We start from the raw sequence: 25,121 nt of genomic DNA on the forward strand, positions 1-25,121 counted from the left end.
ATGGGTCTGAGCGGTAGAGTTCAGTTCTAGACCCGGATCAAAACTTTCTCTGTGTTTAGATCTGGCGGGTTGGATCAGTCCATTATTGAGTGGGGTCAGGTCCAAAGTGTGGATCTAGATCGAAACTTCTCAGCTATTTTGGGGTGTCTGGATCTGGGATTATGGGTATTCTCCTCTGCTCACCATTACAGCTGGATGACATTTTTCAACTGAAACTTTTGTCAGCGAAAAATGCAGATTGGGGCTGACCGAAACATTTAGAAAATTCATGTCATTGTTGCTGAATTGTTCGTCAGAAAAATAAACTTTTTATTTTGACATTTTTCTAAATGATTTTTTGTTTTGAAATTTCCTTCAATTATAGGTGACTAAAAAGTTAAAAATTGCTCAAAATTAAAGCTCCATTTGACCCCAAACTTTTTTTTTCTCTTTGATTCGCTGAACATTTTAAAGACTGTCATTTTGGGGTTGACCCGAAACCATTTCTTGTTTCAGAATTGTCAGCTCTCTCCATCACCGGGCTTCAAGATGCTTTTGTGACAATGGCTTATACATTCCTCATATAACTCCGTTCAGCCAAGAATCTCAAAACTCCTTCCACCGATGAATGAATATAGTCTCACAGCACTCATGTAGGACGCTGTATAGAAGTATGCCAGTTTTGTACATGGGTAAACTGCAACACAGCAAAGTTAATTCAGAGGCCCAGATTCATGTCAGGAGTCAGTCGGTGGTATTCTTAGGAACAGAACCCAGGAGGCTTGCCCCTGCCCTCCAGCCTCCTACTATAACCACTAAAGTTCACTCTCCCAACGTGACGGACACAGGAGATGGGCAATCTGGTTTGGATTAATGATGAGTTTAATCCTTCCCCAGTCCATGAAACCAAAACGTTTGATCATTAAAAAGTATGGGTCAGATTTGGCACTCGTCTCCATTGCGCTCTGGAGCTCTCTTCTCTTCTGTGTTTGTATATCCATCAGCACAATGGGGCCTGGACCCTGGCTGGGATATTTGGATGCCCCGGTGCTACAAATAAAGAACGATGCCAATGGATGTAAATCCAGAGCGTGCCATTGACTTCAGTGAAGTTACTGCAGACTTTCATTGGTGTATCTGAGAGCTAAATCTGGCCTGGCCCAGGGGAGCCTGTTCTCAGGATAAATGTAGACAAGCATCCAAATCTTGGAAGGCTTTCCCCCTTTCTGTAGTGCAACCCCCTAGAGCTGTGTGACATGTGATGACTTTGGTTAACAGGGACCATGAGATCCTTTCCCCTGCTGCGTCTCAAGGGTTCCCACCCCTTGGAGTTTCAACTTTGAATGAATGCAAAAATTCAAGGTGAAACACAGTCCAAAACACCACATTTCAGGTTAAAAAATGTGCTAGGTTTCCTCCCAAAGCCAAGCATCAGCTCCAACCTTCAGGACCCCAGCCTCCTTCAACTCAAGTTTGCTAAGAAGTTTTAGATCTCTTTGCAGTTCTCACGGGTCATGCTCTACCCAGGTATATCCTGTCCTTTAAGAGTCAGTGTGACATCACTGCAGCACCTCTCCTATTGTTCGTCAGCTGTCGGTGTCTAGCTACCCACGCTTCCTGAATAAACATAGGCAACGGCATGCACCAACGGAGGTGCCCACAAGAGCTGCAGGGGCATTTAAATGCCAACCCCCTTCCTGATTAAACCTCGGAGATTTTCCATTCAGCCCCCCATGGAAATATGGTCCATATGGTTTTCACTGGGCCTCTGACTTTGACTTGTTGTTGGCTGCGAATAGAGCTGATCAGAGGTCTAGGATGGAATTTCTGGTCCAAACCGGAGAGTAAGAGAGGGAGACCCACCCCAAGAACAGCCAAAAGCCCAGCAGCGATGGGACCCACTTGGGATGTGAGACACCCAGCTTCAAGTCCTGATTTGAAGCAGGGACTGGAACACGGGTTTCCACATACAGGTGAGCGCCCTCATCACTGGGACTTTGGCTATTGCAGGGTAGGGAAGTTTCTCTCCCTCCCATTTTTTCACAAAAAAAAAAAAATTCAAAAAGGTCTCATTTTTGTTGCATATTGGCACAAAAAAACAAATGTCAAAGCCTCTGAATTTTTGGTGAAAAGGAATTATTTCCCATCAAGCCCTCAGCACGAGCACAATTTCCCAACTTTAAATATTACGAGAGGGCCACAGCTTGTGTCCTCTGATGTATCTCTGAACTGCTTTATCTGAGAAGTAATGACATTCAGATTAGTATTCCTATCTCTGTATATCCGCTATTGCACAGCTGTTCCTCCAGACTACGTGCCATGGCAGCTGAAGAGTGGTCGGACTCAATAGCAACCTTGTACCAGGTGCGCAGCAGAAGTGAAGTTCCTGAGCCCTCTTATGCAGCTCTTCAAAGACAGAAGAGTTCTCCACAGACTGAGATCCTCGGCTTCCAACCAGACAGGTGCTGTCACTCTTTGGATTACCATCCACACTCCGTCTCCTTCAACAGCTCCCATTCTCCTGAGACGGGTGCCCAGAGCAGTGACTCCAGAACGCCTGGCGGGTCTTCTTCGCTGATCCCCGTGTCAACATGAGCGGGTGCAAAGCAGAAAACCCAGGCAGTCTCCCCATCACAGCACCTAGCCAATTAGTATCAGAATGAGAAAGATTGGCCACAGCAGCTCTAGCTCTCAGGCAGTGGGGGAGATCATTGAAGATGGAAGAGTAGCGTGTCAGTTAGAGATGGGGCCTGATCCAAAGCCCACTGAAGTCAAAGGGAACTTTTCCAATGAAAGGGGGGCACGGATAGCTCAATGATTTGAACATTGGCCTACTAAACCCAGGGTTGTGAGTTCAATCCTTGAGGGGGCCATTTAGGGATCTGGGGCAAAAATCTGTCTGGGGATTGGTCCTCCTTTGAGCAGGGGGTTGGACTAGATGATCTCCTGAGGTCCCTTCCAACCCTGATATTCTATGATTCTATGAGACTGCATTCCAACTCTTAGTTATGCCGCTAGACACATACCCGAGGCTGCCGCTGACCTCAGCAGAGGTCAGGCATGTGCATTCGAGAGCATATCACGTAGCTGTTGGGAAGACGTTAAGGCATTCCAGGTGGGCGGCCGTCAGTATCTTACCTGACCCTGTCCAGGAAGAATCACGTCATGAAAGTGTAGGTAGGGCAGGGTTAGGAGCGCCAGTGTGTCGGTGTGAGAGAAGAAGCACAACTACATGGGGGTTGTTAACTGGGAAACAGATCAACAGAAATAGAAGGACAGATCCTCAACTGGTGCAGATCAGTGTAGCACAACTGATTGCAATGTCAGAGCTCGCCAATGGACACCAGTTGAGGATCTGGGCCCACCAGTCCAGACAGTGGGTGGAGGAGCTTTACTGGTGAGGGAACAGTTGGAAGAGTGAGATCTGTAAATAGAAATAACGGCAAGTGGATTGCCCTCGGTTCTGTATGTTTGGTGACACTGCAGCGTGAGGGTTGCTCAGGTTACAGTGCTTTCCTGAACAATACACAAAAGTCAGGTACAGAATTTTCTCATCCAGCCATTTTCATGGAAACTGTATGTCTGGTGGCTTGGGCTCCAGAGTCCCTGGTTAGTAGTTAAGTCCCTTCTCTGGCCCAAGTGCAAAAAGATTTGCAATGGAAAAACCTCTTATTTGGGATTTATTGGCTTGATTTGTAAATCCAAAGGAGGATTTGTCCATCTGCTCATAGATTTTTGCAGGATTTCCAAATCTGTTTTAAGGTTTATAAATCTATTTCCTTGCTGTAAATCAACGGAAGGCTTTCGATTGAAATGAGACAGCAGACGCCAGTGCTAACAGGGATGGGGGAGGAAAGGAATTTGTAAATAAGATTTACTGATGAGCTGAATAGCTTACGACTCCGATAGAGGAGACTGGCTGTTGTGTTGCTCTGGGTATGGTGGGGAGCAGCTGAGGCGAGCTGCTTGGTGAGCAAGGAACCGAAAAGAGGGTTGCTTCACAATATTTTGGATGTTCAGCTGAACCCTCCAGGGGAACGCATGCAAGGCTGGTGCAAGGCTTCATTAACTAACGTCCGTCACGTGCTTTGAGATACAAGGTGCTGTATTAAATGCAAGGTGCTGTACTGTTGTTGCTAATTATCATGATTTTATTCCCGCACGTTACCCTTCCTTTGTTTCTCTCGCTTTCACGAGGCCTGAGGCTACCACACACAACCCCGGCTTTCCAAGTCAGTTATAAATAAACTCTGAAATGCTGGACCAGGTCCTCAGCAGATATAAACCAGTGCCGCTCCCATGGCACTATGCCAGCTTCCACCAACTGAGGATCTGACCTGACATTCCTACACAGAACAACCTAGAGATGATTTTCCGCTGCCCGTCCACATTGATTAGTTCCACCGACGGATACCTGCCGGAAATGTGTCTCCTCTGCTGTACACAACAGCCTGTGTCAGCGTAAGTCCTCTGACAGCTGCCCAGACAATATTTCAGTGCACGGCTGAAATCACCTCGACATGCTCTGTAGCGAATTGAGGGGAGTTCTTTTATTTAACTGAGCGGATGTCTTAAGTTTTAAACGTAACTGACATTGGGAGTTCAGTTGTAGCGGATTAAAAATTCAACAGGCTGCTCCGAAGCCCCAGTCCCAGGCTCTCTAGATGTGCCGGCCTGAGCCACTGGGTTGGGCTTGCGAAAGGATCAGATAGTCACGGCTTTGGACCATCGGACATGGAAACGGTGGCACAAACTCTGCTGCCAAAATAATAGCGCTCTTAATGATTCGGTCAGAAGTAGATGCTCCCAAACTGCAGTGGGGGGCATGAATTTCTCCCATGCCCGTCTGAAAGCAAACACAGCACAGAGGATTTCTACTGTGAGCCCTGTTTGAAAGGCAGAAGAAAAATGCACGTTACTCCACACTGCAAAGGAAAAGCACATAAGTGTGATGGCACAGAAAATATTCCCAAGATACTGAATTCTTAAATCCATTAGAATGCCAGGGCGATTTTTGACTGGAAAGACGTCCCAGACTGAAAACAAATCGCAGCCAGACTTTTTCACAAGAGGTTTGCAGCAATAACGTCCTTTGTATTGGAAGCAGTGCAAAAAACATTCGTGAAAGTGATCTCATCTAGGGAGAAAGAAATCAGGGCCTGCAGCAGGGTTACATCTTGCATTCGAGACTGGGAACAACATCATTATTGTTTGTACTGCAATAGTGCTTAGAGACCCCCCAGTGTGCTCGGTGCTGTACAAACACACAACAGAAGATGGCCCCTGCCCCAGAGAGCTGACAGCCTAAATAAACATGAGTTTCTGCCTCTGTTACTTAGGGGAGAGGGGATGCATTGCTACTTCTTTGAGTGCCTAGAGCAGAGGTCCCCAAACTGTGGAGCATGCCCCCCCTACGGGGGGCACAGAGGAATGCTCAGGGGGGCGCAGCTGGGGCCCGGGCCAGTCCCCACGGGGCAGGAAGGGAGCACCACCCAGCTCTGCTCCTGGCCCCGGCCCTGGCTGCTGCCCCCTGCTGCCAGCCCCACGCCCAGGGCTCCCCATCTCCGAGGGGTGGGGGGGTGCAGACAGGGGTAAGGGGGGGTGCAAGGTAGAAAGTTTCAGGACCACTGGCCTAGAGCACCGTAGCGAATGCTTCCCCTCTGGCTGCTACATGCCAAAAGATCTATTCACACGACCTTTTCCCATAAGATATGTACAGTCCCTGCACCTTGACACCAGAATTACACAATATCTGTACCAAACCAACTCCCCCCTTTTAGCAGGAGAGATGGAACGTTTCATAGCTTCGGCATTTTCCATAGTCTCCCAGGTACGAGTTTTGTGCAATAGAATATTCCTCGCACACAGTATGCATGGGGAAAGCACATGCGCCTACACGCACTTAGGTAGAAAGTGGCTTTCGGAAAAGAAATGGCCCATCTTTCTTCTCCCTAAATGAATACACAGGTGGGTGACGACGGGTGACTCGGTTCATACAACTTGTAGCATAAAGGCTCTTTGTGCTTTCCTTTGTCTTGTTGTGCCTGCAGAATATCAGCTTGCAATGCAAAGAATGCAACCGAGTTTGCTAGTAGGATGTTATTACATTCCTACACCCATAGTAGCAACCTGACACCTAACTGGGCTGCTTAATTTAGCAGACAAGCAAAGTCCAGTGTCGGACACGCACCACCAATGCATAATGAACCAAATCCAGAAAGCTGCTGCACGTTCACAGCAGCAATCAGGACGTGACCCTAGGAGAGAGCGAACCATTTTTTTTAATGTCACTGAACTAGCCCCTCTGTTTAATTCCAATACTTGACACATTCTCTGCTTGATTCTGCAACAGCTTAACCTTAAATGTGATGCTCACTCACATGCTGCTGAGCGACACCCCCAAAACCTACAAAGACAGACACCTTTGTAAAACCAGCCGGCCAAGTAGGGCTCATAATCAGTTACACCAAAACAAACATCCTTGAATCCCGGTCACCAAGCAGTAACATCCCATTAAAAGGCAAAACCATCAAGAACGTAGAACAGTTCGTTTACCCGGGCAACATCACACTAGCCAGGGGAGACCTCAAGAAAGATGTGGCATCGAGGCTAGGAAAGGCGTCCACAGCATTCACTAAGCTCAACAACGGATGGCAATCAAACCTGAGCATTTGCAACTCAGTCCTCACATGCAGCTGCGAGGGCTGGAGATCTAGTAGATGTTAGATAGGAAACTAGATGCCTTTGAAAATAAGACATTGGAAGGAGAGACTATCACCAGTGAAGAGACCTGAGAAATTACCTCCACAAGAATTGGACGGAAGCATCGGGCACATTTGGGGCACGTACTGCGGATGCCAGCACACAGACGCCCACATGAAGCTCTCAAGTAGAAACCAACTGGTGTGAAGAGACAAGGATGCCCAAGAGAAACCTTCAGAAGACCCCCTAGCAGGGCGGGCAGAACAGTCGAGCTCAACCCCGGATCACAGATGGAAGTGGCAGCCAATGACAAAGAGAGATGGAAGAGATTCGTTTCACCGCTGTGCTCCACCATTGGCGGGAGATGCTTACTTAAAAGGAAGATCTGCCCTGAATTAGCCACCAAGTGAATCCAAGCCTGGCGCTGTAAGAGTACTTTGCTCGCGCGGTGCCCAACCTCGGAAGGTTCCAGGTTTACTTTGAAGACGTCCCCTAACACTCAAATACTTTTTCTGAGCCTGTGCAGTCTGGAACTGTGGGATTTTAGTTCTGATATCAGCCATAGCAAGGACACACAACAAGGACGTGTGAAATACGGGATGAAATGCAGGGCGGACATAGGAAATAGATGGTGAAATTCGACATGTGTGAAGAAACCGTTCCATTTGAATCAGTCCCATGCTAATGAATTTCTCCAGTAACCCAATGCCCCTCTTGTGTACAGCACGAGACACTGGCTGTGGGTATGTCTACGGACCAATTAACCTGGGCTCCTACCTGGTTTTTAGCCCAAACCCGCTACCATCCACACAGACAAACTTGTATGCTGGGTTTGTAGGTGCTTGAAGCCCAGGCTAGCTGACCTGGGCTAGAACCCGCCCTCTTTGAACTTAGCACACAGGCTAAGTCACCCAGATGCTGATCGCCCTCCAATGCCTTGCTCCGATTCCCTCCGAGGACAGGCAAGTTTTCCCATAATTGTCTGGGAAGGAATCCTAGAGTGTCTCAGCCCAAAGAACCCTGGGATATGCCCCCAGACCTCCAAGGGGAAGCGCAGAAACAGCGAGGACATAGTAGACATAAGTAGGGCCTTGTTGGAGAGGGAGAGGGGGATGCTCCCAACTGGGCGAGGCTAACCCGGCGCTGGCTAACTGCAGTGAGAGACACAGCAGGGTGCCAGGGTGCAGGCTGAGGACAATGGACCTCCAGCTGTTACTCATTCACTCAGGAAGCAGCAGGAGAGGTTTGCTTGCCATGGCTGGTGGGGAGGGATGCAAAAGCAGCATCTGCTTCGAAAGCTTCCAGGCACCTTTGTTGTGCAGGTTATATTGAATTTTTCACACGGCCCCCTGCTCTCTAGTTTGGGCCAGGACTGGAGGGGAGGTGCTGGTCTGCTACAAGGCTTGTTCTCAGGAGATCCAGCTCTGTAGGCGCCAAGGGTCCCATTAAGGATCCAAGTTCAGCTATGAAACATTAACTAAAGCGCCTCGCCGACCTTCTGATGTGCAGCCCTAGTTAGGACATAGCCCCACTGACCTACGGATCCAGTCAGAGAAAGGACATTGAAATATAAAGGGCCAGATTCTCCCTGCTGCTCCAGCTGATCTGTCCCTCCAGAACCTCCCTGCCCCTTCTCTGACTCCCTGGCCTCCTTACTCTGCCGCTCAGACCAGCGTGCCGGAGAGGAGGAGCAGGGGGAAGAGCTCCAGACTGCCGGTGCGAACGGCCGGCTGGTGATCTGCAAATGCAGGGAGGGAGTGATCTCTGCTGCAGGGGGAAGGAGGGGCTGTCTCTGGCTGTCGGAGCCCCATGTAAGTGGCACCATCCTGCCGGCCTCCCTGTTAGCCGCGCGTGCTCTGCATGGGGGGGAAGTCCGGACATTTAGAAATTCCCCCCGGACGCTATTTTTAGCTCTAAAATCCGGACATGTCCGGGGGAATCCGGACGAATGGTAACCCTAGTCCTGTGGCACCTTTAAGACTAACAGAATTTTGTATGGGTTTGTATTGTGTTCTGTTCCATTGCCCGCAATTCCATGCAAGCACATTGCATCCTGCCCTACGATGAATGCACCTTGCAAGTGCAAAGGTGGCTCATAAAGGAAAAAAGAAAACAGCCAGGTATTTCCAGATCTGGATACAGGTTACAATGTATTCAGATCAGATGGTTTAAAACAGCCAGGGTAACGGGGACACTGAAATCACTGTAATAACATAAATAAGAATGCGTTCATTTACAATTCAAGCCAGGGCACCAGGTAACTGTAGCCAGCCCATTGTGATGTACCAATATATTACTGTATTACTATTTTAATTACCCAGTAACAACCACAAGCTGGTGTTATCTGACACTTTCCATTAGTGTTATCTTAGCTTACAGGACTTGGGTTTCCTTTAGCAGGGCCTGAAAATGTTTCTGGAAAGAGCAGAGATGCTCTATCATTGTCTAAGAAAGGCTAATTGCATTAAACTAGCAATCTTCCATTGTGCTACAGTGAACAGCGTATTAGATCAATGTTTGTTTTCACTAATGGAAATGAATAACCATAATACTAATATGATATTAGCATGTTGGAATATGAAATTACAAATAGGACAAGTCTCTCTCTATCACATTAGCTGAAGATCAGCCTTCCTGCTTTCTCCAGCAAGCAGCAGAACAGAGCTTCATGTGTCCAAACTCTCCGCTATTGGAGAGGACAGTGCGCAGGTCTATGTTCCCCAGGCCTGTTTCCACTTGCCCACACAGCAGATGCCTCGCTGTGTCAGCTCCCCCAGCCAGCATGCCTCAGGAGTGAGGTGCACTCTGGGATGCAAGTGGAGAAGCGCTGTTTGTTATCTCCCTGTGATGGCATATGCTTCCCTGCAAGGGGGCTGCTTAGACCCAAATGGGAGCGCCTCAAATGAGGCAGCTATTCAATCAGACGGGCTGTCCGTCTGCATCTTTACAGGCTCCGTGGTTGTCGTGGTATCTACTCTGTAGACCCTTTAGAATTTGCATGCACGCTGCATTACAGCTGGATCTCAATTGGTAGAGACTGTTGCTGGTTAAAGAATAAAGACAAAAATAGCATTTTGCAGACTTGGCCCTAGTATTTCTTCAGCTTTCTCTTGTCAGAAACGGTTTCCTTTACACAAGCTAAAAACTCCTTGGGTGGAATCCTGGTCCCATCCAAGTTAATGGGAGTTTTGCCACTGACTTCAATGGGGCCAGGATTTCAGCCCTATATAGATACAAATCCTGTAACTGACCAATGGAAAAACAGCGTGTGGGACCTTTCTCTACAGTGTGGAATCAGTGTGGAATCAGCCCCTTTAGGGCTGGGGCGAGCCAGCCGATTGCAGAACAAGCCATGCCTGGGAGTGATCGGGGTGATGGCCCTACAAAGCACAGCAGAAGGCTGGAATGAAGGGGGAAAGCCCCGCTGCGGTTTGCAGAGGGAGGAAAAGACCCCAGGACCAGGGGAGTTGCCCACGCAGGGAGGATGGGGAGAGATCATGACTAACAAGGGAGGGACTGCAAAACTCTCCAGGCAGGGAGGTCTGGGAGATACCTGTTGTATTAATTTAGATGGAATAAATAGCCCAGCAAATAACCCAGTCACAGTCCAACATTAAACAATGTTTTAGGGGATTGGTATCCAGAGACCCCAGCCTGCTCAGCACCATAGAGTCGTCCCACATCTCCCAAAGAGCAGGGCTCATCTCTGTATTGTTAGCAGATGTCCGGTTATATTGACGGTAGATATCAATGCAACTGAATTTCCACGCTGACAAAAGGGAATAGATTCTATCTAGATGTAGGTACTTAGGTTGCCTCATCACCTGAGCACCTCCCAATTATTAATGTATTTATCTTCACAACGCCCCTGGGATCCCCATTTTATGGCCAGGTTACTGAGGCATAGGGTAGACTAGGGCCTGGAATACACTAACAATTTAGATTGACAAATTCACACCCCTGAGCACCGTAGCCTTGCTGAACTAACCCCTGGTGTAGACGCAGCTCGGCCAATGGAAGCATTCTAGCTACCGCCGCCCAGGGAGGTGGGTTACCTGCAGGAAATGAAAAACCCCATCCATCACTGTAGGATGCATCTATGCTATGGGTTTGCTGCAGCATAGCGACAGCACTTCAACAGCCCCCATAGTGTAGACAAGCCCTAACTGACTTGCCAAGAGCACAAAGGAAATCTGTGACTAAGCCAGGAATTGGACCCTGGTCTCTTGAGCTCTAGGCCAATGCCCTGCCGATACGACCTAGATGGAGACACGGGCCCAGATCCTCAAAGGTGCCACGCCCATTGATTTCAATGGGAGTTAGGTGCCTAAATAACTTTGAGGATCTGGAGGCTGGTCTCACACTTAGCCAGTGCATTAGGCCCAGCAGTGCAATTATTGCCTGGGTCTCCAAGCAGCTGGTGAGCACAAATATCTCATGAGCTCCCACATCTAGCCTCCTCAACACCAAGGCTACAGCACAAGGCTTCGCTTTGGAGTGGCTAGGTTCCATGTGTATTAATCAGACACCTAGGCATATTTCAGCTGTTTAGTGTAGATGGATGGTTTAGAGAACACCACGCAGGCAGCGTTCAAACTGCCAGGGGGAGATCAGAGCGACAGCCCTCCTCCCCGACGGACTGACATCCACAGCAATGGAACCTCAGCGGATATCCCAGGGAGCCCATGGCATGTAAGATGATATGGTGAAATTCCTGGCTGATGCAGTCCCAGAGATCTCTTCGGCTGTCTTTCAAGGAGAGGATGAGCAGAGGCGTCCCTGTTTAAAGCTGATGTAAAGGTCTCAATGCGAGAAGTATTGATACGGAACGGCAAGCCGTGTTGCATCAAAGAGAGAATTTAGATTGCGGCAAGCAGTGGGCAGAGAGAATGCTGGACACTTGTGCAAGAAGTCAAGGCCCAAGAGCGAATTCCTACCCTGAAATGAGGCAATCAGCACGCAGCAGTTAGGCATGCAGGCAAGTGGGAAGGAGCGGAGGTCTATCTGTGTGAGATCTCACAGCCAGATCCACTCGGAGAAGAGAAGGCAAAAGCCTGAGGGGAGCTGGCAACCTGGGAGATGCCTCTGGCCAGATTCCTTTGGAGAGGCAGTGAACATTGCATGCTGGAGGGGTCTGAGTCGCTCAGTCTTCCCTCAGCAGCCAAGGAAAAGAAACACTGGAAAAATCAGCAGAAAGGACAAGGGGCTGGCAGAAAACTGTGGCGAGAGACCAGGAAAAGAGCTGCCCTCATCCAGCAATCATTGCCATGAACGAGGGGTGAGCCCAGGAACCAGAGGATGCTGGGAGGTGACATTAGTGGCTGAGTCATCACCGACTCACAGAGAGCTCCAGCACTCAGAGGGGTGCGTCTCTGCCTGTTGGCCTGGGCCACGAGGGGCAGAGTAGCGTGTGCAGGAGAGTACGTTACCACGAGGCTAACTCACAAGCAAGCCTCTCACACCGGCCGGGAGCCAGGACTGCGGTGGGCACAAGGCTAAACATGCTCTTTACTGTGCTAAGCACCCAAAGCAACGCCCGTATAACGGGCTCTGGTGGACTGGAAGCAAGAGGATTAAAGAGAGAAGAGCCGGCATCTCCCCGACACAACGCCAGAGCCAGCCAGGCCGAAAAGAACATGGCAGGCTGCATCAGAGCCCACAGCAGGCAGGGCCAGGCCACCGGCTAGCAGAGGAGGAGGAGGAGAGCACTTTGGGGCAGCGACAGCACCAGCAGCCAACCCACTGATAGCAGTAGGGTGGGCCGGAGCCCAGCCATCAAACAGACCGTACAGCACCATACGCCTCTATATCGTTGTGTGGTAGGCCCCAGACACCAGCTGGCTTAGTTGTTGGCATAGTCCTAGTATGCCAAGGCCGGCAGTAATGTCTCGGATATCTGGCCTCTAGCCCTCAGGTTTGGCTAAGCGGGTGTGGGACTGGCTAGCCCCGGGTTCCCTGCAGTCTGGCTTTGTCATGATAGCACATCCTGGAGGCCTTTACACATCATTTCATCGTGTCATCCCCGGGACGGAGATTGGCAGACATGGGCTCCCCTGGTGGGATACTCACGAGAGGGCTGGGTTACACACCATGGGCAAAGAGTGATTGTACTGTGTCTCCTCAGCCTCGAAGTGAAAGAAGCAGCCATAGAGATACAGACCAGATCCCATTGCGCATTGAAAACAGGGGGAGGATCTGGGCCCCTTCAGCTAGGGGTTTGCATTGCCCATGGCCATGGGCAGGCTACCTGGCTTTGAACAGCCTGCAGACCCCGAAGGTGGGTTACTCTTCAGTGCCAGACCGCTCGAGGTTTTCAAGACTTCTTGCTACAGTTTGTGAGGGATGAGTTGTTCACTGAGCTGGCTCTGCTGGGAGACAGGCTACAAGAGCCGAAACAGCTGACATCAGACTGCTCCCCGGGCTGCAGCACAGACAGATCCTTTGGTTAGATGTGTTAGAAGAGTTGAAAGCTAGAAGGGAACTGTCATTGTCATTACTGAAAACTCCCCAGGACACATTTTTCTAGGAAGAGATGGCAGCTCTCCCAGGGTATGCTTGACTATGCTCAATTCCAATTTCAGATATCTGAGCAGTTACAAAAAGATAATTGTGTCCTTGTCAGTTCATCACGGTCAAGTTTCTAGAGGAAGAACTGATTGTGCTATGGAGATCACACTCTTCAAGAGTATTGCCAGCTGGAAGGACGTGATGGTGTCCTTGATTTCTATGTGGTGAAACCAAAGCATGTCAAATGTGGGCAAGACATTGATGGTAGACTTTCTGCTCGCTCCTTCAGTGCTGCTGAATGAACCTCAGCCTTTAGTTGCAGCAATGCTGAACACCTCCAACCAGTCAGAGAAATCAGGGATGTGAGGTCAGGGTATTTTCTCAGTGTTTATTGGTTATTGTACACTGTATACATCAGTCTTTGAACAGAGGTGGTGACCAATGACATGCAGGCAAACCTGTCAGCCCAAACAGCAGTGCTCAGTTCTGCCCCAGGAATTGACTTTAGTTAGATAGATTAAGGCAGAGAACAAACTCCCTTGCAGTTTGCAGCAACGTCCCCAAAAATCCACATCCCCACATTAGCAGCACAACATTTCTTCGAAGACTGAACATTTGCTCACACAGTAAGAAAAAGAACATGTCAAATTATGTGTAAGAGTGCCCCCTGGTGACTCCTCGCCATGACACTAGAATTGGGGGAGGGACAAAAAGTGGCTTCAAAAGACATCTTTGCCCCTGCCACCTTGGACCACATGCTCCTTGGGTACACCATAGAATCAGGACCATAAAGTAGTGTAATATCGTGTGTATTAGAAGGAATGAGGCAAAACTGCATTCTCTAAGAATATAACAATGGCCATACTGGGTCAGAGCAATGATCCATCTAGCCCAGTATCCTTTCTACAGTGGCCAGTGCCAGATGCTTCAGAGGGAATGAAAAGAACGGGGCAATCATTGAGTGATCCATCCCCTGTTGTTCAGTCCCAGCATCCGGCAGTCAGAGGCTTAGGGACACCCAGAGCATGGGGGTTGCATCCCTGACCATCTTAGCTAATAGCCACTGATGGACGTATCCTCCATGAACATATCTAGTTCTTTTTTTAACCCAGTTCTACTTTTGGCCTTCACAACATCCCCTGGCAATGAGTTCCACAGGTTGACTGTGTGCTGTGTGAAGAAGTACTTCCTTTTGTTTGTTTTAAACCTTTTCATTTCATTGGATGACCCCTGGTTCTTGTGTTATGAGAAGGAGTAAATAACACTTCCTTATTCACTTTCCCCGCACTAGTCATGATTTTATAGACTTCTGTCATCTCCCCCCTTAGTCGCCTCTTTTCCAAGCAGAACAGTCCCAGTCTTTTTAATCTCTGCTCATACAGAAGCTGGTCCATACCACTAGTCACTTTTGTTGCCCATCTCTGTACCTTTTCCAATTCTAATATATCTTTTTTGAGATGGGGCGACCAGAACTCCATGCAGTATGTGCGTACGGTGGATTTATACAGTGGCATTATGATATTTACTGTCTTATTTATTATTTGCTGCCTAAATACTCTGGTTTCTCTTCAGATCATATACATCTTTCACCATATTGTCTAAATAGCCAACAAAACTTGAACGCAGCCAGAGCCCTCATTTAGGAGCACCTACCTCCCCCACAGCTGGATATAGGTGGCCCCACTTCCCAAAAAAACACTTGTTTCGGTTCTTTTCCCCAGTCTCTCTCTTAAACCACACGCACCTGTGACCCAGCTGACCAGGGGCACAGGGGACCTATGCAGCGTTGCCAACTCTTGCTGTTTGATCGCAAGTCTCGCGCGTGATTGGATGTTTTTCTGAAAGCCCCAGTTCCTAGATTCATGTGACTAGGTGAGACTCTCAGCTGTCGTTCCTACTCCAGGGAAGCTTTAAAACGTGACTCGGGTGCATCCTAAAGGCTGAGAAATCAGAAAAGGAATAAAGTAAGCCCCAATTTTTTTTTTTAATTCCTCATTTTTAAGTCAATTTCATGATTTTTGCAGGCCTGACTCATGGTTTTTTAATGCTTGGAGTTGGCAATACTGCAGCTACGGGGTCACCCAATGAAATGAATAGGTTTAAAACAAGCAAAAGGAAGTACTTCTTTACACAGCACACAGTCAACCTGTGGAACTCATTGCCAAGGGATGTTGTGAAGGCCATTCAGAACAGTTTGGACTCGGACTATCAAATATTGAATACTTGTAATAATAATACCTAGCTCTTATGTAACACCGACAGACCCCGGTCACCTGTGGGCGGGATTCAACTTGGGACCTCTGGAGCGAAATACATGAGCCTCTTCTGAATGAGCCAAAAACCACATGGCTCTTAGCTAAGGCTGTAGCAGACTCTTTAATCTCTAAGTGGTCTCGGTGCCACTAGAGGAGACAGAACACCACACCCAAGAGGTGTGTGGGTTACACTTGCATAGGCCTTTTCAGCTGTCGATCTCAAAGTGCTTTACGACGGAGGTCAGTATCATTTTATAGGTGGGGACACTGAGGCACGGAGACGGGACATGTCTTGTCCAAGGTCACGCAGCAAGCTAGCAACAGAACCCCGCAATTCTGCTCTCACCACTAGGCCACACTGCCTCATGGCAAACTGCCGGCAAACAAGCTACAGACCAAGTCCTTTTCCCAGATACTATTTTCAAATAACAAATAAATTCAAGCTCTGGTCTGATCTTCTCTTGACAAAAAAAAAAAGGCACTTTAAAAAAAAATCCATCTGGAATTAGTCCCCTCCATTGCGACACATCTCTAGCCTGCAGTATAGTTAGGCTGCAATGACTTGCCCAAGGCTGTCGGACCGACTCTCCCATTGGATTCGTTAGTTAATGACTGATCTCTTTCAGGGGGGTGCAGCTAGCTGGCTGTTCTTAACCTAGCATAAGGCGGCGTTACAGTGCCAGGCTTTCTGGGAATGATGCTTTCCTCTGCTGCGGCCTGGCTGATCAGAGACACTGGCTGAAGCAACTCCAGTCCCACCTGAAAGTAATTCAGCCTTAAAGAAAATGTGAGGGGGGGGGGAACCCCAGCACCCCCCAGTCCCCTTGGTCAATCTGATCCGCTGTTAACACGTTGGGTGGGATGGGGAACAGATGCCGAGATCAATGCTCTACAGACTGTCTCCTGGGCCTTTTATGAACAAAGTTCCAGTCATCATCCAGGGGCGTTTGAGTGGCAGAGACTTCAAAGCAGCTGCTTGTGCTTCCCGGACGACAGGGTCAGTGCTACATCTCAGGACTGCTCTGAAGTACACCAGCCGGCGATGGCTGGGAACCACCAGAGCACAGTGGCCCTCTGCCCTGACCCAACTCTCAGGCCAGCAGCTGGAAGGGCAGGACACCAAAGGAATCCCCAGCTAGGACCATCTGGCTGCTTGCTGATCCCCTTGCTTGCATCACCAGAATGGCTCTAGCGGAGGAGTGAATCTGACCCTCAAAGTGGAAGTGACACCTGGTTATAGCAAGCAAGTTGAATACAAAGATGTGCTGCTAGCATCGCCGGGGTGGATGAAATAGATTTGTTTTTTAACTAGGAGCCAGGGCCCATTGCTCCCGTGGCATTTTTTTTGCTGGGTCAGCAGCCTGCTTGCATTTAGCAGGCTGCAGGAGAGAGAGCGAGAGAGATTGGCCTTTACCTTTAACTGAGGGTAGGTAATGTAGAAATACAGGGAAATAGAGCTGAAAAATGGAGGTCATTCTAGCCTGGCTTGTTATCCCTTTTTCTGGGTTAATGGACACATTGCTGGATTCTGAGCCATTGCACCATTCCTCTTGCAAATCTCTTGCTTTCTGACTTAAAATATCCAGATAGAATTCTGGAGTTTTCCAAATTCCTTCCTCCCTACAGGAAGGGAACAATTTGGAGGGTTATTTTTGAAGGACTTCAGTGTTATTTGATGCAATTCACCCCCACAGGGCACACGAACCCCCTTAATGCTCCAGGTTTGTAAATACAAATACCTGCAGTTGTCCTAATGATGAAAAAAATGACAAAGTCAAGGACAGATTCTTATAAAATACATCTGGATTCATAGAATATCAGGGTTGGAAGAGACCTCAGGAGGTCATCTAGTCCAACCCCCTGCTCAAAGCAGGACCAATCCCCAACTAAATCATCCCAGCCAGGGCTTTGTCAAGCCTGACCTTAAAAACCTCTAAGGAAGGAGATTCCATCACCTCCCTAGGCAGGGCCGGCTTTAGGCTGATTCTGCCGATTCCCTGGAATCGGGCCCTGCGCCTAAGAGGGCCCTGCTCCCCCGGCCGGAGTGCCGGCCCGAGCCCGGCAAGCCCCACGGCCCCGCTCCCTCGGCCAGAGTGCCGGCCTGAGCCCGGCAAGGTCCACGGCCCTGCTCCCCCGGCCAGAGCGCCGGCCCGATCCCTGCAAGTCCCATGGCGCCGCTCCCCGGTCAGAGTGCCAGCCGGAGCCCAGCAACCCCGTGGCCCCGCAACCCCGGCCGGAGCGTGGCAATCCGAAGTGCCGCTGAAGACTCGGAGCGCCGCCCGGTGAGTACAAGCCCCACGAATCAGGCCCCGCACTTGCTAAACCCGGCCCTGTCCCTAGGTAACCAATTCCAGTGCTTCACCACCCTCCTAGTGAAAAAGATTTTCCTAATATCCAACCTAAACCTCCCCCACTGCAACTTGAGACCATTACTCCTTGTTTTGTCATCTGGTACCACTGAGAACAGTCTAGATCCATCCTCTTTGGAACACCCTTTCAGGTAGTTGAAAGCAGCTATCAAATCCCCCCTCATTCTTCTCTTCTGCAGACTAAACAATCCCAGTTCCCTCAGCCTCTCCTCATAAATCATGTGCTCCAGGCCCCTAATCATTTTTGTTGCCCTCCGCGGGACTGTTTCCAATTTTTCCACATCCTTTTTGTAGTGTGGGGCCCAAAACTGGACACAGTACTCCAGATGAGGCCTCACCAATGCTGAATAGAGGGGAATGATCACGTCCCTCGATCTGCTGGCAATGCTCCTACTTATACAGCCCAAAATGCCGTTAGCCTTCTTGGCAACAAGGGCACACTGTTGACTCACATCCAGCTTCTCGTCCACTGTAATTCCTAGGTCCTTTTCTGCAGAACTGCTGCCTAGCCACTCGGTCCCTAGTCTGTAGCGGTGCATGGGATTCTTCCGTCCTAAGTGCAGGACTCTGCACTTCTCCTTGTTGAACCTCAACATATTTCTTTTGGCCCAATCCTCTAATTTGTCTATGTCCCTCTGTATCCTATCCCTACTCTCCAGCTTATTCCTATAACACATACCTGAAAACTTGGTTCTATTTTATATAGGTAATATGGGGGATACATATGCAGCCAGAGCCTCAGCTGCTGTCAATGGTCATAGGCCCATCAATTGACCTATGACAATTTATACCAGCTGCAGATCAGATACTTGCTGTATAGACATCAGGAATCAAGGAGCAGCACCCTAATATGAAACTGATGACAAAATACTAGTCTAATTTGTGGTACTCACTTTAAGACCCAATGCTGGTCTTAGTCAACATTTGAAATCAAGCCACTAATGTGTATCTAAAAATAACATTGTTTTATTGAGCAGTCGTTGGGCAAGTTGGAGTATTGGACTTTATTACTAAGGGAGGGGAGTAAGCCATTTAATGGAAGTTCCAGTAGAAGATTTTGGAAGGTTAATTCAGCTTCCTACCAGGTAGTACATGATAAATCCCTTTCAGTAATCATTGAAATGTTCCGCCTTAAGACTGCATGTGGAGGTCAAATGGGTGGTGTCTCCAATTAATCCCCAAGCATCTCTCAGTGTAAAGGAGACCAAACTAATCTCACCTATAAAACCACACTTCTCCAGTTCTTAGACGCAGAGTCTTTCCCCGGATTTCAGTAATCTAGGATTATGCACAGGACTGTGCAAGCAAAAATACCATTCCAAGCAGGAGACGTTATTTTTATCAGTGTATTTAAAACTAAAGTAATCCGAAGAAGAGTTTCTTACAGAATAGATTTTTCTTTAAAAAAAAAAGAGTATTTTGGCTACAACTGGAGTGTAACAGACCTAACAACGTGTCAAGTTGCCATCAGTTTAAGGACAGCTGTAAGTGAGAGTCTAGTTTATATCCCATATTTTTGTTGTTAGAAGAGATTCATGATAGTGATAAATTATAGGAGATATCCTATCTCCTAGAACTGGAAGGGACCTTGAAAGGTCATCAAGTCCAGCCCCCTGCCTTCACTAGCAGGACCAAGTACTGATTTTTGCCCCAGATCCCTAAGTGGTCCCCTCAAGGATTGAGCTCACAACCCTGGGTTGAGCAGGCCAATGCTCAAACCACTGAGCTATCCCTCCCCCCAGAATCAGAAGATTTGATGGTGCATGACCTTGAAAGGAAAAGCCATCACTCACAATGACATATTGATGAGTGGTCTAATTGGATTCTTTTGCTAATGAATGTACAATTTAAAATGTATTTAATTGAGATACAACACGAAGAGAGTGTGTGCACAAAAAAAGAAATTCGTTATTAAATATATTGCAAGAAATCTGCGGCCACCACAGAGCCTTATATTCGTTACTGTGCTTCACACCAGGGATCGAACTCCTCCAAAAGTACCCGGCCCTGAAATAACAGGGACCTAGGTGAGCAGTTCTGATTGCCTCCAATAGAGGGCTCCTGCATGTTAGAACACTGATCACCTTCTTTTCTTGGTAAGCAAAGCACCTGAAATCCAGTGGAGTTCAAATCTCATCTCTAACACCATTCCAAAAACTCTGGCGACACCTTTCAGATGGCTTCTAAATGAGCCCTATTTTTGCACTAAAAGGTTGCACACTGTAGTGATGGTATGGAATTGGGCCTCTTTGCTAATGCTCAACAAAATGGGGAGAGAAGGAGATCCAGTTTTGGAGGAAATCTGTGTTTTGTACGACTAAGTTTGGATTTCCATCTCATCTAAAACACAACAACTCTGACAGCACCGTGCCAGCTAATACCACATTCGGGCTTTTGTCAGACACATCCTGGATAATACGTGGGATTTTCCTAGAGGTCTCCTATCCAAGCATTAACCAATCCACCCCTACATAGCCTAGAAGATTTACCAAGATTAAAGTTTTCAGTGGTAAGACAGCAGGATCTGCGGACCACCTTTCCCTATGGAGTGAGGTGGGGTATCTCCAACTCCTGGTGACTAGAGCGTTATAGCGCCCCAGGCTGGCACTACCGTAACATGCAATCATCATTTATTAAATCTAGATACGAGGCCAGATTCACTGCCTGGGTTCCATCAGCACTGAAGGCCTCTGGTAGTGGAAACTGCATTTGGAAGGGAGTCGCAGTAACCCCTCTTTTGTGGGGGCCCTGAAGCTGACTTATGCAATGCCCAAAGCAGCCATGGTACCACAGGGAACAGTTAGGTCATTGCATCTCCTCAGCAGCTTCCATCAGGTGGGTCCAGCTGGAACTGAAAGCTGCTCTCCCCCAGCAGAAGGCAACAGAGAGATTGTGGCCGGGCTCCCCCAGGGAGTGAATTCCCCTTGTCTGCAGCTGCTCTTCAGATACACAGAGGTGCAAATTTGCACCCACAGGGGGTACTCAAGCCCTGCTTGTGTCTGAGCCACCGGAGAGTTGCTGTGAATCCTTTGCAGCAGGATGTGATGTGCTGGCGGGATGAGACCCAGAGGGGCGCTTAGCAACTGACAGTTTCTTCTCCTGATTTGTTTATTTAAGCAAAGCAAATGCGTTCTAATTAGAAATCTTTATGCCAAGGTGTTGCTCTGTATCTTGGGCTGCCTGTTTCCCGATGCACTTAATCAAATTATACCTGGGCTTTCAGCGTCCGTGAGTTTATTCAGCAATTCCTATTAAATTGGGGCTTCTTGCAAAGAGGAGCTGGAAGAATGGAATGGGAGAGAGCAGCGGCGTGCCGAGTGCATTAGAGAATCGCTTCGAGTAGTTCCCGTGCAGCACTGTCCAAAATTAACTAGCTGAAAAAACACCACTTTAGAGCATTTGTCAATTACAGTCAGGCAGCAAGTGATGCACAGGCTGCCTGGATTATTCACTCTGGAAAATGAGTATGTCCAGGAATGCTAAGCCACAAGGCTCCACCAGTACCAGCTGACTGCTTTGCATGACACACACATGGACACAAGACCACCAGGCGGCAGACTGTACATATCACATCTGCAGCCCCCGCTATATCTGTCCAGGGGTTTCACTGAGTTTATATACATTTGTACCAGGGACGGGCCCAAACGAAAATCTGAGCTCAGACGCCTCTAATCCCTGGAGAAGTTCAGATTCAGCCCGGAGCATCGTGCTTCTGTCTCTACAGTGGGGCAAACCAGAACCAAACAAACCTGCAATTTGGGGACACAGACCTGGATCCAAACGTAGTCGCTCAGGCTCACCTCCAGCACTGTCCAAATTGTGCCAGAAGTTTTCTCTCCTCACTGACAAGTGACTTTAACTTTAACAAGCCAATGTGAACAGCTGGGCTGGGGGCCAGGCCCTGAACTGCCATGGAAGCAACGGGTGTATCTAGCCATACAAAATGTATGCACGTACCAGCCAATCTACCCCCTTCCCACTCCCTGCACTGTGCCCCAAAGTAACACGCTAATGCACCCTACCTGGGCATTAACACAGCAGCTGCCGGTTATTAAAGAAGAGTCCAGGGCTGATTCTGATATCTCATCTGCACTAGCGTTCCATTCACTTCAGAGGAGTTACTCCAGATAGACACCAGTCTGAGATCAGAATCGGGCCCCTAATGTGTTAATAAAAGGCCTGATGAAGACCAAAAATGAAAACAGTTTGTTCGCAATGAGAAAGGTCGCACCCATGAAAAGTGAAATTGCATGTCCCTGCCTGTGGGCCCTCCCTCTGCCTCCGCCCATGTCACAGACTGGCCCCCTGGACTTCTGTAGGTGGCATTCTACCTCCCCATCTCATGTCTGCTCACTACAACACGGGAGGAGACTAGCTGCCTTCCTACTGAGTGAGAGAGCTGGGATCCCAGCTCCGGCTGTAGCACATGGGTAAGTGGTGAAATGGCGATAGCAAAAGACAGAGAACGTGGACCCCCTTTGATCCCTATTTGGCAGTAGTTGATTAAGGCTAAAAATGTCCAGGTGGATCATACACACAGGACCTGAAGCCCATTCTCTGCGGGGAGATCAATTGTAACATCGCAGAGTCGGTCTCAGAAAATGCAGCCCCAACCATCAGACCTTGCCTTAGTGTTTCTTGGACCAGCCACAGCTACAGGGGTAACTCCTGCAGTCCTTACATAGGCAAACGTCCTCTTGAAGCCAATGGGAAGATTGCCTGGATATGGCTGGAGCAGAAACGGTGGCAGTTCACCTTTAGGGAGAAGATGGCCCCGTGCCCCATGCCCATGCTGGGCGTGAAGAGGACAAGGGGGGTTCATGTGTGATTTCCGGGGGACCTTCAATGCAGAATGCAAGACAAGGCAAGTGGTTGGGACCTTTACAACCATACTGGAGACATATAGAGACAACAGGGACAACCCTGCGGTTTGCAGGGGGGAAACTAGATGCTTTTCTATCTCGTATTTCTCCAAGGCTCCCTAGGCTCAGACAGACATATCGCTCTAACTTTACATATCAGCATAGCTTCCCGGTGTTTTGCCCAAAACTTGGAGGAGACTGTTCTTTCACGGCACAGTTCTTGCCCTCTCCTGAGCACTGAACTGCATTTGCCATAATAATAATAACCATCAGTGAAAATCCAGACTGAAAGGAGGCGAAATTCAGGGATGGCAGATGAATGGAGGGCCAGCCAGTCATTTGCAATGTAGCTTGTCAATACAAGGGGCTAATCATACAAAAGGGGCTGCCTATTAAAACAATAGCTCAGCAAAACTCTAGTGAAACTCAGAGGGAAAGATTCTTCCATTTGCAATAAGAGCAAAGGGATTAATTTGGGGATGATGCTTCCAGACAGGTGGTCCCTGTACAACCCCGTTCATGTTTTGTTAAAATGATCTGAGCAGAGTAAACCAGCAAGTGGAGAACCAGTGGTGCAATAAGGAACAATCTGGACTGGAAGGGTCACTGAAGTGTATCAGACATCTCATGCTTCCAAGGGCTCCAGCCGGCTTTTTAAACCTCTCTGCTCTCTGCCTTAGAACCTACTACCCTCTCCCCTCCCCTCAGTGGCATCCCTTCTCCAAAGTTTGCCACTCCACATATTTCAGTTCAAACCCTTGGTGGGCTTACTGCATTTGCAGAGAAAGTTTATGAAATCGTGCCCTGTTGGGAGAAGCAGAGACTTCCTTTTATTTATTTATTTTCTAATCTTAGGCTCAAGGTAACCTTCATATTATTATTTAACTCTCCTGCTCACTCTCACCCTTTTTCTTAACATAGATATTTAAAAAATGCTAAGACGTTAGCCTGGATGCAGAATGAATCAGGAAAGTTCATTTGAAAGGATTACCAGCTTTTTCCAATTTCCCATGCTGCAAATGTTCCTGCACAAAGTCTAAGGAGAGAGATTTCCCCCCACCCCCTTCTCCTTTTTAAACCAGCAGAATATGGTGAGAAATCACGCTCAATAATAGAATTATTAACACCTCCCTGCAAAGGAGTTTTAACCCCTTCCGAGCCAGGAAGCTCTCACATATTGATTTAAAACTTCATTACACAGACAGTATAAAACACTCATTATAGAAGAACAAAAGATTTGTCTCCTCTCCTTTCCCCACTCCCAGCTTTGAGAAGCCGAAACAGACACTCGGGTCATTTCCAGCGTGGGGTTTTTTTGTAATGGGGACAAGTGTGAGTGGAAATGCAATTGTCGGTCCATCATTTGTCACGCTCTGCATTTTTAAAAGGTCCTGAAAGCGTCTCCCATACGGCTAAATGCAGATGGGGGAAGATAACAGAGCAGATTCCCATTCCAAAGAGCAGCTTTATTGGCAGCCCAAAGTGAAACTTTGTCAGTAACCCTCCGGCCTCTGGTAATCCCTGTAACCTGTCCTCTCCTGCTTCCCCCCGGTAGCCTTATATACATTTTTGGGGGCAAAGAATCTGCTAATGCTTTCAACATGAAAAATAATACAATAAGCCACCGCTCCATCAGCCCCAGCATAACCAGCCCCCAGCACTGCTCACTTTACGCCCCTTACCTGAGCACTGTGCAGTCCCTTCACAACTCCACAGAGGTCAGTTGCCAGGGCGCCAGCTTCCTCCCTGCCTGCTGTGTGTGCTCCCTGGGTCCTTCCAACAGCATTGTACAGTATCTGCCTTTCCTACCCGGACCCTCTCCTCCAGCCGCTCTCCTTCCACTCGCCGCCCTGCTCAGAAGGGCATTCGCTTTGCGTTCCACCAAGGCACCAGCAAAGTAAGCGTGTGCAGGAGGGAGAGGACGTCCCCCCAAATGCAGCAGCCCCAGCCTGTGCGTGTGTGTGTCTCAGAGCCCTCGTCTCCAGGAAGGATGGCAGTGCTGAAGTAGCTGTCACTGCAATTCCCCCTCATGCAACCCAGAATCTCTGTCCATCCTGCGACTCCTGCTTTGCCCCCAGGAGGCTTTTCAGGCCAACCGCTGCCTCTAATGGGGGGGGAAGAGGGGAAAGCCTGGCCCTGTAGCTAGGATTCCAGCTACTGATGCGGTTGAGGCTCTCTGAGCTCCGTTACTTAACATCTCTATCCAGCTCTCCTTGCTGCAGCTCCACTCTGCTGCTCGCTGCTATTCGCAGGCCTATAGCACTGCCTACTGCTTAACTCCTTAACTGCCATCTTTCCACTTTTTTAATGGGGTGGCTGTTGCTTCTAGATTCCCCCCCCCCCCTTCTGTTTATTCACGCTCCTCCGCCCCCAGAAGAAGCACGCCCAGGCAGCCAGCGTTAAAAAGGTCACTTGGAATGCACAGTCACAGAGGGAAAATGCTCCCT

The 25,121-nt window shown here is 48.6% G+C and overlaps 1 protein-coding gene across 1 annotated transcript in view; it reads right to left on the reverse strand.

Annotated features, from left to right (window-relative positions):
- The window catches only part of WSCD2 (WSC domain containing 2), a 134,630-nt gene extending 109,746 nt beyond the window's left edge, over positions 1 to 24,884 (reverse strand). Inside the window, exon 1 of the mRNA XM_024196260.3 lies at positions 24,357 to 24,884. The gene's annotated coding sequence lies outside the window, so the exon portion shown is untranslated. The remainder of the gene's footprint in view (positions 1 to 24,356) is intronic.
- Positions 24,885 to 25,121: the final 237 nt, after the last annotated feature.

The sequence above is a fragment of the Terrapene carolina genome, unplaced genomic scaffold (genome assembly GCF_002925995.2).
Source record: "Terrapene carolina triunguis isolate 2854851 unplaced genomic scaffold, T_m_triunguis-2.0 Scaffold234, whole genome shotgun sequence".
In the NCBI taxonomy this organism is placed as follows: Eukaryota; Metazoa; Chordata; order Testudines; family Emydidae; genus Terrapene; species Terrapene triunguis.